This window comes from Erinaceus europaeus, chromosome 11 (genome assembly GCF_950295315.1).
Source record: "Erinaceus europaeus chromosome 11, mEriEur2.1, whole genome shotgun sequence".
NCBI classification, from domain to species: Eukaryota; Metazoa; Chordata; class Mammalia; order Eulipotyphla; family Erinaceidae; genus Erinaceus; species Erinaceus europaeus.
Window position 1 is genome coordinate 15,592,508 of NC_080172.1, and position 12,918 is coordinate 15,605,425.

Genomic DNA, 12,918 nt, shown 5'->3' on the forward strand with positions numbered 1-12,918 from the left:
GGAGTTGTAGCCCTCCTACCCTATGGTTTTGTTAATTAATCCTTTCTTAAATAAAATAAATAAATAAATAAATTATATATATACATCTATATATAATTTGTTTATTTATTTAAATTCTTTATTATTACTATTATTTATTATTATCTTTATTGAATTGGATAGAGACAACCTGAGATTGAGAGGGAAGAGGGCGTTAGAGAGGGAGAGAGACAGACACCTGCAGCACTGCTTCACCACTTGCAAAGTTTGCCCCTGCCGGTGAGGACCAGAGGCTCAAACCTGGAGCCTCGCACATAGTAACTATGTGCACTCAACGAGGTCCACCACCACCTGGCCTTGAGAGTTCTGATTTTTAATGATTAAAATAGTACACCCATCTTTAAGATAATTTGTTCATTTTCTTAGCAAAAATTTACTATCATGTGCTAGTTTGGGAAAGACATAGAAAAAGAAAGAAAATAATGAACATGTAGAAAAACCTTGTAACTACATTGGATAGTCTACACTGTATATTCTAATAGATAGAAATGTATTAGCACAACCAGAAAAATGCATAAGGAGAAAAATTCAAGGGAGAGAATATGGAATGTTAACAATAAAATGATAATTACAATAATAAATGAATTTGTCATTTGGATATGACAGTGGCTTTACATATTTAAATATCTCTTTATTACTTGCAACTATAATATCTTTGATCTTTTATGGCATCAAAATAATGAATTCTCTATTTTGTACAGAGTCCATTGAATTACATTGGGAAGATGAGCTATAATAACAATGAGGTTTTCCTTATTAAATCCCGCAGTGGACCTCAACTAGTATAAAATTATAATATCTTATAATGTTGTGTTCATTTCTCTGCAGTAAAAACTGACTTGTTTTTGCAAAGTGGAAAATAGAATACATTAACCTCTTGCCAATGATTATGCATCTGCTTTCTGGGCTGTGTAAACCTATATCCTATAGTTTAAGGCCTCTGGGTCTTCAAGGTGAGATTTAGCTGAGGTCTTATGGTAGACTGGCCTCATTTAAAGTTAGGATAATCTGGAATAGATTAGAGCCAAAGTATTTCCTTAGATGTTCATTTGGTCATGTTGTGTGTTCCTTTTAGAAGCTCACTTAATTCTTTAGGACTTTTTATAACGTCAGGTTCCTAGTAGATAGCTGCTGAATTCTTTTCAAAAACTAATTGAATTCACAAAAGATGAAAATACTCATCACTTATCTGTCTGGAAAAATATTTTCCAATGGCCCAGGAGATGACTCTGGAAAGGCTGGGACTTACATGCATAAAGTTCTAAGTTTGACCCCCATCACTGCATATACCAGAGTGATATTCTCTCTTTCATAAATAAGTAAATCTTTAAAATAAATAAAATATAATATTGTTAAGTTTGACGAGTCACTCTAAATTCCACTTCCAAATTCCACTGCCTTCCTATAACTAAGAGTACATCCATATTTCTTTATCTTATTTCTTCCCTAAGAAGCTAAATATTTAATAGCTGGTTCTCAAGAGTAAGAATCAGGTTATTTTCCCATTTCCAAATACTATGGGATAAGTATAACCACTCCTGGCATGACTGACTTCAAACTATCAATATAACATCAAGACCAACTCATAACTAATTCTCATGAGTTAGTTTTTAGCCGTCCTAACTCTCCTCTGGCATTTCTCATTGCATTCCCACTGAAAGGTATATAGTATATAATCTGTGAAAAACGTGTCTTTTACTATGTTAGGCAGCTTTGGTCTTGTTGTTGAAGAGATTGGACATAATATATTTGGCCCTAAAATCTACTTTATAAGCAAGGCAACTATCAAGATACAAAGCCACAGCATTTTTAGTATCAAGATAATTGCTGTTAATGACTCCTTTCTACCTCAAAAGAAAAATGAGAAATTAATTTGAGTTTAAAATTTCTGATGTCAGGCCAGAAAAATAAGTGACTTTGATGATTTGCTGCTCTGCTGTGTGAGTGATCAAGGGCTGAGTGCAGACGTGCATTAAAAAAAGCTATGGTCCTGTGGTCCCTTTCATGCTCTCTTGCTGCCTGTCACTATCTAAAAACAATAATAACAATCACAAACTTCTGGTGCCTAGGATCCTCAAAATAACTCTCTCTCTCTCTCTCTCTCTCTCTCTCCCTCTCTCTCTCTCTCTCTCCCTCCCTCCCTCTCTCCCTTCCTTTTTTCTCTACCTTCCTCCCTCCCCTTCCTCCCTCCCTCCCTTCCTTCCTTCCTTCTTTCTTTCTTTCTTTCTTTCTTTCTTTCTTCTGTTTTTTGTTCTTCCAGGGTTATTGCTAAGGCTGGAAAAGAAAGAATACATTGCTTCTGGTGCCCAGTGGCAATTTTTTCCATTTTATGGATAGGACAGAGAGAAACTGAGAGGGGAGATAGAGAGAGAGATAGAAGGAAAGAGAAACATAGATAGAGAGAGAGAAGGAAAATAGAGATAGAGAGAGAGAAACAAAGATAGACACCTGCAGAACTGCTTCATCACTTGTGAAGAGTCAAATCCTTTTATGGGTCCTTGATCTTCCTACTATGTGTGCTGAACTAGGTGATCCAACACCTGCCCCCCTCAAATAGTTTCTTAACAACAACAACAACAAAACAACTTTTTTCATCAAAAAATAATAATAAAGGCCTTATGAATTTTTGTTCTTGGCACCCCTGCACAGAGAAACCAGCCAGTTTACTATCACTTGGTTAGCATATGGTTACGATAAACAGTATTATAAACAGTAACATTTAGTTATGATGACAGTGGGTTATTTTTATTGTTGAGAGAGAAAAATGTGTTTTTATTTAAATGTAAATGAAGATGAGATACTTTAAAATTTTACACAAAATCCCCAGTCCCAGTCATGTTGATGGTCAAGCTGAGCAATATATGGGGGCAGGTACACTTGGTTAAGAACACACATCACAATGCACAAGGACCCGGATTCAAGCCACTAGTCTACACCTATGGGGGAGGTTCATGAATGGTGAAGTAAGAGCTTCAGGTGCCCTTTTTTGAATTTTATTGAATCTTTTCAATATGTAGGCTGTGTAATTGATATGCAGACTCTCTCAAAAGCCTAGACCAAGTAGATCAGAAGCAACCAATAGCACAGCTATATACAAGATACTGGGTACTGTACAGCAAATCCTAACAAAAGCACTTTTCAAAGTTAACCCAATTACCAAATAATGTGATGATAACATTAACTATAGATTGTCTTTTGGAACCCTAAGACAGCAGGAACCTCACATCTCCACTATAGAGCCCCTACTTCCCCCAGTCCTGGAACCATTGGATAGGGCCCACTTTTCCGTATGCTCTCTCAATCCATATCAAATAATATTGCATCCGCCGATCACAACCTAACCAACACAACGATTGCCACCTCAACATGCTTCACTTCAGACTGTGTCCAGAGACTTCACGTGTGGAATGACAACCCTTCAGCTTCATTACTCGGGTGAGACCTTTCCTTTCATAGTATACTCTAATTCCATCTCAGGTGGTTCACTTTCTAACAAAGTCCCAAAACCTAGATATACACCAGTTTTTGTGAGAGAGAGCATATGTTCACACGTATATGTAAACTACTGCAAAATATATACCTGAAAGCAGAAGTGCACTAGAGTTTGCAGTGAGTACCCCCCTAACATTTCCTCTCCACTATTCCAAGCTTTGGGTCCATGATTGCTCAACAATTTGTTTGGCTTCATATGTTAACTCTCTTTTCAGTCACCAGGTTCCAGATGTCATCAGGATGCCGGCCAGGCTTCCCTGGACTGAAGACCCCACCAATGTGTCCTGGAGCTCAGCTTCCCCAGAGACCCACCCTACTAGGGAAAGAGAGAGGCAGACTGGGAGTATGGACCGACCAGTCAACGCCCATGTTCAGCGAGGAAGCAATTACAGAAGCCAGACCTTCTACCTTCTGCAACCCACAATGACCCTGGGTCCATGCTCCCAGAGGGATAGAGAATGGGAAAGCTATCAGGGGAGGGGTAGGAAATGGAGATTGGGTGGTGGGAATTGTATGGAATTGTACCCCTCCTACCCTATGGTTTTGTTAATTAATCCTTTCTTAAATAAAAAATAAAAAAATATAAAAAATAAATTAAAATAATGAAAAAATTTTAATATTTATTTGTTTTCCCTTTTGTTGCCCTTTTTTATTGTTGTTGTAGTTATTATTATTGTTATTGTTGCTATTGATGTCATCCTTGTTAGATAGAACAGAGAGAAATGGAGAGAGGAGGGGAAGACAGAGAGGGGCAGAGAAAGACAGACACCTGTAGACTTGCTTCACTGCCTGTGAAGCAACTCCCCTACAAGTGGGGAGCCGGGGACTCGAACCAGGATCCTTAAGCCAGCCTTTGTGCTTCGCACCACTTGTGCTTAACCCACTGCAATACCACCCGACTCCCTGTCTCTTTACATTTTTTTTTATTTTTAAAGTTTAGTAAGTTTTTTTTTTGTTTGTTTATTTATTTAAGAAAGGAGACATTAACAAAATCATAGGATGTGGGGGTACAACTCCACACAATTCCCACCACCCAATCTCCATATCCCATCCCCTCCCCTGATAGCTTTCCCATTCTCTATCCCTCTGGGAGCATGGACCCAGGGTCATTGTCCGTTGCAGAAGGTGGAAGGTCTGGCTTCTGTAATTGCTTCCCCGCTGAACATGGGCGTTGACTGGTCGGTCCATACTCCCAGTCTGCCTCTCTCTTTCCCTAGTAGGGTGGGTCTCTGGGGAAGCTGAGTTCCAAGACGCAATGGTGGGGTCTTCAGTCCAGGGAAGCCTGGCCGGCATCCTGATGGCATCTGGCACCTGGTGGCTGAAAAGAGAGTTAACATACAAAGCCAAACAATTTGTTGAAAAATCATGGACCCAAAGGTTGGAATAGTGGAGATGAAGTATTGGGGGGGGGGTACTCACTGCAAACTCTAGTGTACTACTACATTCAGGTATATATTTATCCTAGTTTATGGATACATGTGAACATATGCTCTGTCTCCTGGAACCTGGTCTATATCTAGGTTTTGAGACTTTGTTAGGAAGTGAACCACCTGGGATGGAATTAGAGAATACTATGAAAGGAAAGGTCTCACCTGAGTGATGAAGCTGAGGGTTGTTGTTCCACACGTGAAGTCTCTGGACATAGACTGAGGTGAAGCATGCTGGGGTGGCACTCATTGCATTGATTAGGTTGCAATCAGTGGATGCAATATTATTTGGTAAGAATTGGGAGAAGCATACGGGAAAGTGGGCCCTACCCTAGGGTCCCAGGACTGGGGGAAGTTTAGGCTCTATAGTGGAGATGTGAGGTTCCTGTTGTCTTAGGGTTCAAAAAGACAATGGATAGTTACTGTTATCATTATTTGGTAATTGGGTTAACTTTGCAAAGTCCCTTTGTTAGACATACAATAAATTTTCCCCCTCTCATATTAATTAAATAGTGATTTATATTACTACAATTTAATAGGTGTGTACATAAACACCATTCCCATCACCATTCCCATCACCAAAAGATTGTGACCCATCCCACCCACCCACCCTCGCCCCCACACCCCCGCTGGCCCAGAAGTCTGCATGTCCACCCTCCTGATCACCACACAGTTTTTACTTTGATGCCCTACTGTCAGATCCTGCCTTTAGTTTCCCTTTCTGATCTTTCTAACTTCTGTTGATGAGTGGGATCATCCCATACTCATCTTTATCTTCTGACTTAGCTCACTTAACATAATTCCTTCAGAGAAGTTGAGTTCATTGTTCTTAGTAGCTGCATAGTCTTCCATTGTGTATATATACCATAGCTTTCTCAGCCATTCATCTGTTGTTGAGCACCTGGGTTGCTTCCAGGTTTTAGCTATTATGAATTGTGCTGCTATGAACATAGGAGTATACACCTCTTTTTGGTTGGGTGTTATGGAGTCCTTGGGGTATATCCCCAGGAGAGGAATTACTGGGTCATATGGAAGGTCTATGTTTAGCCTTGTGAGAGTTCTCCAGACTGCTCTCCACAGAAGCTGGACCAATTTTACATTCCCACCAGCAGTGCAAAAGGGTTCCTCTGTCCCCACAGCATCTCCAGCATTTGTTGCTGCTGTCCTTTTGATGTATGTCATTCTCACAGGGATGAGGTGGTATCTCAATGTTGTCTTTATTTGCATTTCTCTGACAATCAGCGACCTGGAGCAGTTTTTCATATGTTTGCTAGCCTTTTGGATCTCCTCTGGAGTGAATATTCTGTTCATATCCTCTGCTCATTTATGGATGGGGTCATTTGTTTTTTTGGTGTTAAGTTTGCTGAGCTCTTTATATATTTTGGTGATTAGTCTCTTGTCTAATGTATGGCATGTAAAGATCTTCTCCCATTCTGTGAGGAGTCTCTTTGTTTGTGTGATAGTTTCTTTGGCTGTGCAGAAGCTTTTCAATTTGATATAGTCCCATTGGTTTGTTTCTGCTTTAGTCTTCCTTGTAATTGGGTTTGTTTCATCAAAGATGTCCTTGAGGTTTAGGTGGGAAAGCAGGGAAGCAAACCAATGTTTTCCTCTAAGTATTTGATTGTTTCTGGTCTAACATCCAGGTCTTTAATCTATTTGGAGTTGTTGGGGAATTATGCAATTGCAGTCTTTGCCCTCAGGTTTTGCCACTTCCCGTGGTATCCCCAAGTGCTTTTCCCAACAAATCCTGTCCTGGCTGTTGCCCTAGAAATAGCCCTCCTACTTCGTCTCTCTCTCTCCCTTGCCCGTTTTTTCTACCTCTGTGATGAAAGGGTGGTGCGCATAGTGGGGACTGCCATTTTTGGCAGGCTCCACGTGGCTCAAACTGCTGCATTCTCACCCAACCCTGAGGTGCCAGTGCAAATAAAGGATTGTGTTCCCTCTGCGCTTGGATTCTTTCTCCTCCACTTCCCACCGCTGCAAAGCGACATGGGGTTGATTTTTGTTTCAGGTGAGATAAAGTGGTTCAGTTTCATTCTTCTGCATGTTACAATCCAGTTTTCCCAGCACCATTTATTGAAGAGATCCCCCTTCTTCCATTTAAAACTTTGGGCCCCCTTATCAAAGATTAGATGTCCATAGGTGTGGGGGTTTAGTTCTGGGTTTTCCATTCTGTTCCACCAGTCTGTGTGCCTATTTTTGTTCCAGTACCATGCTGTTTTGATTATGATGGCTTTATAATAAAGTTTGAGGTCTGGGAGTGTGATGCCTCCATTTCTATTTCTTTTCCTCAAGATGGTTTTGGCAATTCTAGGTGTTTTCAGGTTCCAGAAAATGATTGTAGTTTTTGTTCTATTCTCTTAAAGAAGCTTGGTGGAACTTTGATGGGTATTGCATTAAATTTGTATATGGCTCTGGGGAGAATATTCATTTTGATGATATTTATTCTTCCGATCCATGAGCATGGGATGTCTTTCCATTTCTTGATATCAGTTTCTGTTTCCTTGAATAGTGACTCATAGTTTTCAGTATACAAGTCTTTCACTTCTTTGGTCATCTTTACTCCTAGGTGTCTTATTGATTTTGCTGCAACAGTGAATGTGAGTGATTTCTGGATGTCTTCTTTTTCAGATTTAGTGTTTGCATAAAGAAATGCCACTGATTTTTGTACATTGATTTTGTAGCCTGATACCTTGCTATATTGCCTAATAACTTCCAGTAATTTTCTACTGGATTCTTTAGGTCTTTCTATGTATACTATCATATCATCTGCAAATACTGAGAGCTTAACTTCTTCCCTTCCAATCTGTATTCCTTTGATTCCCTTCTCTTGCCTGATTGCTATGCAAGAATTTCCAATACTGTGTTGAAGAGTAATGGTGACAGTGGACAACCCTGTCTAGTCCCCGATCTGAGAGGGAATGCTTTCAGCTTCTGTCCATTGAGTATGATGTTGGCTGTAGGTTTGCTATATATGGATTCCACTATCTTGAGGAATTTCCCATCTATTCCCATTTTTTGTATAGTTTTGAGCATGAATGGGTGTTGGATTTTGTCAAAGGCTTTCTCTGCATCTATTGAGATAATCATGTGGTTTTTGGCTCTGCTTTTATTGATGTGGTGAATGACATTGACTTACGCATGTAGAACCAACCTTGCATTCCTGGGATGAATCCCACTTGGTCGTGATGAACAATCTTTTTGATATGCTGCTGTATCTGCTTGGCCAAGATCTTGTTTAATATTTTGGCATCTATATTCATCAGAGATAGTGGTCTGTAGTTTTCCTTTTTTGTTCTGTCCCTATCTGCTTTTGGTATCAGGGTGATGCTGGCTTCATAGAAGGTGGAAGGGAGTGTTCCTGTTTCTTCAATCTTATGGAAAAGCTTAAGAAGTATGGGTACTAACTGTTTCCTGAAGGTTTTGTAGAATTCATTTGTGAAGCCATCTGGTCTAGGACTTTTGTTGGGGAGATTCTTAATAACGGTTTCGATTTCTTTGTCTATGATTGGTGCATTAGAGGTTTTGTAGTTCTTCTTGGTTCAGTTTTGGAAGGGCATATGCTTCTAGGAATTCTTCCATTTCTTCCAGATTTTCTAGCTTGGTGGCGTATAGTTCTTCATAGAAGATTCGCATGATTTTCTGGATTTCTGTGGTGTCAGTTGTGATATCTCCTCCATTGTTTACAATTCTATTAATTTGAGTCTTCCTTTTTTGTTTGGTGGGTCTGGCTAGGCGTTTGTCAATTTTGTTTAATCTTTCAAAGAACCAACATTTGGCTTCATTGATCTTCTGTATGGTTCTTTAATTTTTGATGTTATTTATTTCTGCTCTAATTTCAGTGATTTCTGTCCTCCTGGTTGCTTTAGGGTTCCTTTGTTCCTCTTCCGCTAAGTCCTTGAAGTGTGCAGTAAGGTTGTTTATTTGAGCTTTTTCTTGGTGTTTAATATGTGATTGTATGGCTATGAGTTTCCCTCTCAGTACTGCTTTAGCTGTGTCCCAAATATTTTGATAGGTTATGTCTTCATTTTCATTTGTTTCCAGGAACATTTGAATATCTTGCTTGAGTGACTCTCTGACCCAGTGGTTGTTAAGGAGTATGTTGTTTAGTTTCCAAATTCTGTGTCTTTTAATAATTTTCTGTTTGTTGTTAAATGTTAGTTTTACTCCACTGTGGTCTGAGAAGATACTTGGGATGATTTCAGTGCTCTTGAATTTATTGCTGCTGTCTTCGTGGCCTAACACATGGTCTATCCTTGAGTATGTGTTATGTGGATTTGAGAAGAATGTGTATTCCAGTTTTTTGGGGTGAAGGGCCCTGAAGATGTCCAGGAGATCTAGTCTGACCATCTCTTCAGTTAATTCTCTTGTTTCTTTCTTGATTCTCTGCTTTGTTGATCTAAGTGTGAGAGTGGGGTATTGAAGTCTCCCACTATTATTGTATTACTATTGATGTATTTTTGAAGTTCTTTCAGTAGGTGCTTGATGTATTTATATGGTCCCTCATTGGGTGCATAGATGTTAATAGTTGTTAAGTCTTCTTGGCTGATTGATCCTCTGATATTATGTAATATCCTTGCCTATCTTTTGTTACTTTATTTAATTTGAAATCTATTGTGTCAGAGATGAGAATGGCTGTTACAGCTTTTTTTTGTGGTCCATTAGCCTGTATGATAGTTTTCCATCCTTTCACTTTAAGTCTGTGTTTATCTTGTTGTGTCAGATGGGATTCTTGCAAGCAGCATATGGTTAGGTTATGTTTTCTGATCCATCCTCACACTCTGTGCCTTTTGATGGGTGATTTTAAGCCACTGACATTTATTGATATTATGGATTTAATGTATTGTAGTGCCATTGTTCAACGAATTTTTATTTGCTCTGATATATGGCAAGTATTATAGTCAAATTCTTGTTTATAAGAGGTCTTTTAGAACCTCTTTCAGGGCTGATTTGGTGATTATTGCTTCCTTTAACTGTTGTTTGTCTAAGAAGGTTTTGATCCCTCCATCTAGTTTGAATGAAATTCCAGCAGGATATATTATCCTTGGTTGAAACCCTTTTTTATTCAGGGCTTGATAGATATCTTGCCATTCTCTTCTGGCTTTTAGAGTTTGAGTGGAGAAGTCTTCTGATAGTCTTATGGGTTTCCCCTGTATGTGACTTTTTGTTTTTCTCTTGCAGCCTTTAGGATCCTTTCTTTATCCTTACTTCTTCTCATTGTGACTATAATGTGTCTTGGTGTCTTCAGGTCTGGGTTGATTCTGTTTGGAACTCTCTAGGCCTCTTGAATCTTAATGTCCTTTCTGTTATTCAGGTCTGGGAAGTTTGCTTCTGTAATTTCCTCTAGAATGTTTCCTTCCCCTTCCTCTCTTTCTTCCTCAGACAGGCCAATTATACAAATGTTACTTCTTTTGAGATCATCCCATATGTCTCTGTTGTTGTTTTCAGTGTCTATCAATCTCTTTTTGAGCTCTTTCACCCCTTTCTTCGTTTTCTCTAACTCATCCTCTGTCTGAGTAATTCTGTTTTCTGCTTCTGTTAGTCTGCTTTCCCTTCCCTCAGCTTCTTTCCTCAGTTCATCTATTTCAGCTTTCTAATTGTCTCAAGATAATCAGTATTTTCCTTGGGGGATCTCAACTGTTGTTTCCCTAATACTGCCATTCCTTTCCTCCAAAGTTGTTTTCATTTCTATGATTAATAAGTTTATTATTGCTTGCATACTTTTCTTATCTATGGTTACTTCTGGTTGATATGTAGTTTCTTCTGGGCTCTTGTCTTCATTCATTGTAGTAGCAGTTTTATTTGCTCTTGATCTACCCATTTTTTTGATTAATGTGTTTCTTATTTTTATGTTCTTTTGTTCCTCTGTTGTTGAGTACAAGCAACACTGTACTAAATACCTTTATGACAAATGCAATCACCAACCTCAGAAATTACAATAGCAACTGAAGCAAGGATTGAAGCAGTTTAACCACTACCAGTTAGCCAAACAATGTCTCCAGTCCATGAAAAAATAGCAACCAAGTCCAAGTGAAGAAGAAAGAGAAAGGAAAAAAGGGATAGCAAGAATAGACAATTATTCAAATCTACTATCCACTGTATATTCTAGGGGTAGCAAGAGCAGAAAGGGAAGTAGAGCAGAGATACAGACATAGAGAGTCCACTGTGAGTCAGATTTCTTCCCAAAAATCATTCACAAACGAGTATCAGTGAATTCAGAAAGCCGAAGAAGGAGAAAGGAAGAAAGGAAAACAAGAAAAAAAAACAAAGAAAGAAAAACAAGGGAGAGAAAAGAAAAAAAAAAAGATAAAAAGAACTGTAATAAAGGAGCAGTGAAAGGAAAGTTTTTTAATTAATTAATTTATTTTATTTTATTTTTTAATTAGCTAGGAGGAGAGAGAAGTTGAGAGTGGGTAGAGTATGTAGGAGTAGTGAAATAAGTTCCTCTCACAATGGATAAGACGCCTAGTCCCCTAGCAATGGAAAATACACTAAGAGTTAATTCTGGTCAACCTAAAGAAGGGGGGGAAAGATATACACCTTTATATAATATTAATAATAAAATAGAGCAGGGTGAAAAACCCTGTCCCAGATTGCCTCAAGCCACCTGAGCAGAGGCAGCTGATTGTTAAGAAAGTAAAACAAACAAACAAAAAACCGAAAACCACAAAACAAAACAAAACAAAAAAAAAGACACCTCAGAGCAGTCTTTCCCTTTTGTAGATTCAACTGACCATTTAGAAAGAAAGAGGGCTGAGGGTTTCAGAAAGGAATAGACTTGGAATGGAACCCCCGTTGAGCTAGGAATCTTGGTTAAGAAAGAAGCTCAGCAGGGAAGCATGCTAGGAGCAGCTCTCTGGCACCCAGGGTCTGGTTATGGGGAGGGGGGGGGAGGCAGGGGTGTGCTTTGGGAATAATAAAAAAATGTTTCCTTTCTTTTTTCCTCTGTATTCTAACACAAACTGGGCTACATTCACCCCCTTGGTGTCACAGCTAGGGCCCTGAATTCACTGTCCTGCTGAAGGCAAAAAATCCAACCTTTCCAGCAGCTGTTGTTGGAAGACCAGAAGCTACTTCTCAGTCTGCCATCTTGGCTCCGCCCCCTAGTCGTCTCTTTCTTTATCTTTCCCTTTCCTTTCGATTTCTCTATCTCTACCCAATACTAAATAAATGAATAAAAACAATGAAAAAACAGAAATAGCAATGTTTCAAACTTCCAAGACCTTGCACAATACACTGAATTTCATGTCCTGCTTTCAAATTGTGTTTTAAGTCTTAGCCAACTGCATATGCCTTTATGTAGATGTGTGGTCTTCCTCCTGCAATGCATATGTAGGCATGCCTTGGAGAGAGCCCACAGTTGACAGTGGTCTTTGAATAGCATCACATAAGTAAAATGCAAACACAGGCAACAAATAAATAAAAATATTGTCACTGCCACTCTGGAAACAATAAAATAATGTGTGTTCATATAAAGAGAAAATATTGGGGGCCAGGTGATGGTGCACATGGTTGAGTGCACATGTTACAGTGCCCAAGAACCCAGGTTCGAGCCCTGGGTCCCCACCTACAGGGGGAAAGCTTTGTGAGTGGTGAAGCAGGTCTGTAGGTGTCTCTCTGTCTCCCTCCCTCTGTATCTCCTTTCCTGACCTCAATGTCTGCCTGTCTCTATCCAATATACAAATAAAGATAATAAAAAAATTTAAAAAAGAAAATATTGATTAGCCAATATTATACTAGGTAAGTATGAAGTGTTACTTTGTTAGTGGAGCTATGCATTAGAAATAGACTAACACACTGGTTTTAGTTGTATTTTTAGACAGGCAATAGTTTAATTATTTCCATCTTCCCATTTCCTAAAGAAAAAATGTATGTGTATAAAGCATTCCCCTAATGACCTTTAATGACCCCATTGAAGGAGTGCACCATGGAATTTTTTTTCTTGGAGCTAGGCAATGTT